The following is a 4,148-nucleotide window of genomic DNA, read 5'->3' on the forward strand; positions in this document are numbered from 1 at the left end:
AGATGCATCGGTTTCCTTTTCAAAAGAATTGTACAAAACTCTCACAAAGGAAATTGCAACTAGTACACAGTGATGTTTGTGGCCCCATGAGGACAAATGCCATTGGGGGGTACAAATATTTTATGACTCTCATTGATGATTTCACAAGATATTGCTGGGTATATCCTTTAAAAGCCAAATCTGAAGTTTTCTTATGCTTTTAGAGGTGGCTGAATATGGTTGAGAATGAATCAGGATGCAAGCTTGTCACCCTCAACATAGATAGGGGGGGAGAGTATATGTCTAAGGAGTTTGACGCATTTCTATCTTCACGAGGCATTATTCACTCATGCACTACTCCTTACACTCAGCAAAATCTTGTTTCTGAAAGGAAAAACAGGTCCACAATGGAGATGGCCAGATGCATGCTTAAGGCCAAGTCTTTGCCCAATAAATTTTGGCTTGATGCAGTGATGTCTGCCAACTATGTGCTGAATAGATCACCTACATGAGCATTGAAGACTGTTACACCTTATGAAGCATGGAAAGGTAGGAAGCCTTCACTTTCACACATGAGAGTTTTTGGGTCTCTTGCATATGTTCATGTACCATCTCAGTTGAGACATAAGCTTGAGATTGGTTACAGCCAGGAGAACAGAAGATATCGATTATATCAACCAAATACTAGGAAGATTATTGTTAGTAGAGATGTAATCTTTGTTGAACATTCAGCTTCTCCTCTTGTGGACTGCAAAGCTAAGCAAGATGTTGACATGTTTGATGCCTTTGAATCTTGGTTACCTCTGCCATCCTCAGAAGAGGACTTTGACTAGCAACATGAGCCTCCTGTAGGCCCTCCACCAAGCAATAATCAGCCACTACCCCATGCTGATTTGCAGGTTTCTCTTCCAGCACAAAATGAACCCACTATTCATGATGCAGTCATTGAAGAAAGAGTTGTCAATAGACAGCAAAGGCAAGTTCCCAGATGGCTTCTTGATACATTGAGGGACAGCAAACAAGATCAGCCTTTTGTTGCCCAGACAAGATCAGGGAATAGACAGATGCATGGTCACTTTCTTGAATTTGCACTCCTTGCTACAGCTTGCAATGAAGAGCCCTTGTGCCATAAAGATGCTTTTGACAGCAAAGAGTGGATGGATGTAATGAGAGCTGAGTTACAATCCATTGCCAAAAATGACACATAGGAATTAGTAGATCTCCCTCTAGGCAAGCATGCCATTGGTACCCGGTGGGTTTACAAATTAAAAAGGAAATCTGATGGGAGCATAGATCGATCTTGTTGCAAAAGAGTATGCCCAACAACAAGGCATTGACTTTGAGGAGACATTTGCTCCCACATCCAGGATTACTACCATTAGATGTGTCATTGCCATTGCAGCCCATCATCATTGGCAAGTGCACCAACTTGACATCAAGACTGCTTTTCTTCATGGGGATCTGTAGGAAGAAGTATATGTCACACAACCTCCTGGCTTTGAGGTTGTTAATTCTGAAAATAAGGTATGCTGGCTTAGAAAAGGCCTTTATGGTTTGAAGCAGGCACCCAGGGCATGGTATGCCAAAATTCATGCACACTTACTATCCCTTGATTTTCAGAATAGCCCCATAGAACCCACTCTTTATGTTCGCGGGAGTGGATCTGATTTTTTAGTGCTGATTTTATATGTGGATGATATGCTCATCACGGGCCTAGATACTCAGTAACTTGCAGCTTTCAAGGTTGATTTGCAGCATTGAAATGTCAAACATGGGACAGCTCCACTATTATTTGGGCATTCAGTTTACTCATGTTGAGGGGGGTATCATGATGTCTTAGTCCAAGTACATTGGATAGCTCCTTGATCGTTTTCAGTTTGAGGATTGCAAGCCAATCTCTACTCTAGTGGACCCTGGCTTCAAATTCTCAGCTCATGATGGAAGCCCACCATGTGATATCACTCTTTATCAGCAGGCTGTTGGATGCCTTATTTATTTATGTCACACCAGACCTGACTTACAGTATGCCAAAATTCATGCACACTTACTATCCCTTGATTTTCAGAATAGCCCCACAAAACCCACTCTTTATGTTCACGAGAGTGGGTCTGATTTTTAGTGCCGATTTTATATGTGGATGATACGCTCATCACAGGCCCAGATACTCAGCAACTTGCAGCTTTCAAGGCTGATTTATAGCAGGTTTTTGAAATGTCAAACATGGGACAGCTCCACTATTATTTGGGCATTCAGTTTGCTCATGTTGAGGGGGGTATCATGATGTCTTAGTCCAAGTACATTAGACAGCTCCTTGATCGTTTTCAGTTTGAGGATTGCAAGCCAATCTCTACTCTAGTGGACCCTGGCTTCAAATTCTCAGCTCATGATGGGAGCCCACCATGTGATATCACTCTTTATCAGTAGGCTGTTGGATGCCTTATTTATTTATGTCACACCAGACCTGACTTACAGTATGCAGTATCTCAGCTCAGCAGATTCATGCACATGCCCAGTTCACAGCATTGGTAGGCCGTGAAGAGAGTCTTCAGATATCTCAGAGGCACTCAGGATTTAGCCCTCTTCTATGGTGATCAGGGTTCACTTACCATGCATGCTTACATGGATAGTGACTGGGCAGGATGTTCCAACACCACAGTGTCACATACTGGCAATTGTTTTTTGCATGGCAATTCATGTATCTCTTGGCTCAGCAAGAAGCAACCAACAGTTGCCACATCTACCTGTGAGGCTGAGTACAGGGCAGCTTTCACCACTACAGTAGAGTGTGTTTGGCTTCGACAGTTACTTACAGATCTTGGTATTCACCACACATCCTCCACTATTGTCTACACTGACAGCCAAAGTGCTTTGGCCATTGCACGTAACCTAATGTTTCATGTGCGTACCAAGCATATTGAAGTTCACTATCATTATGTTCGGGAGCGGTTGTCAGGAGGAGACATAGAGTTATCCTATCTTTCCACAGAGGACAACATAGCAGATATGTTTATAGAGGCACTTCCTCGTCCCAAGTTCGAAGTCTTCCGACAGGCTTTACACTTGGTTCCCTTTGTTACATAATCTGACATCCCTTGTACATTCATAGGTGGCTATATCCTTTTGGATGAACATGTGCCACCATGACCAGAGTATACTAGGTATTCTGAGACGTTTCCAGAATACTTCAGCCCATCCCATGGAGGGGGGTTTGTAGGCCATCTCCTGGTGGTTCTAGTGATGCCCTATAGGCCATGGTATGTGCCTTGTAGGCATAAATATAGGCACTTGTAGTGTTAGTGCCTTTTAGGCCACCTAGGACACTTAGTCCTATGTGACACCTAGGACACTTAGTTCTCTTTTTCTGTATGAATGACATTGCTTTACCCTGTCTTTTTGAAGCTCTTCTTCTGAATCATCTTCATTATCCTCTATCAGCATCTCATCTATTTTGTTGATTTCATCCTCAAATTCCTTAGACCAACGCTTTCAACATCCTCCTTGGGTTTCTCGAGCATATGTTCATATGGGTCTTGGCTTGCTAGGAAGCCGAAGGGGTTTTTGGAGGCAATAGAAGGCTCTTCCACATTCTCCTTCTTGACGATACTTGGAATAGGTTGTTCTTTTGGATACCTGGTACACAGGCTAACTAGCTTGGGAGGTTTTGCTTGCAGGGTTTCCTCCTTAGGGACCCCCTTTTCCTTAGGAATGGTGGGAGGAGTTAGAGGGGTAGGCTTGGCTTTGGCTTTCTTGAGTGGGCAGTTTTCAATTGTGACTCGCAAGGCCACATAGAAAGCAAGAATTTGGAAGATTCTTGTAAACATGTGGCCGCTCCCTGGAGACTTCACCTCTCCTGTTGAGGAGAAAAAGAGTGCTAGGTAGATCTTCAGCTAAATCAAGCTGAACATAGACTTGGGGATTGCCACGGGGATTAATAAATTGTTCTCTGTCCACGCTCACAATTTCCCCTAGGTAGCTATAGATAGACTCCTCTTGGTTACAAAGCGAGAACAAAAGATCGGGTAGCTCTACCCACACCGGAAGTTTAGTTGACGATTGGTCGTCTGGGCTGAAATTTGGCCTCCAAGCAACCAGGTAAAGTGGCTGCTTCTTGATTGTCCAAAGCCTCTAAAGAAGCACTCGAGCTACCATGTCCGCCCTTTCAAAGAGAA

The sequence above is a fragment of the Dipteris shenzhenensis genome, chromosome 26, assembly GCF_047967505.1.
Source record: "Dipteris shenzhenensis isolate YYH24624 ecotype China chromosome 26, Dip_SZ_1.0, whole genome shotgun sequence".
NCBI lineage: Eukaryota > Viridiplantae > Streptophyta > Polypodiopsida > Gleicheniales > Dipteridaceae > Dipteris > Dipteris shenzhenensis.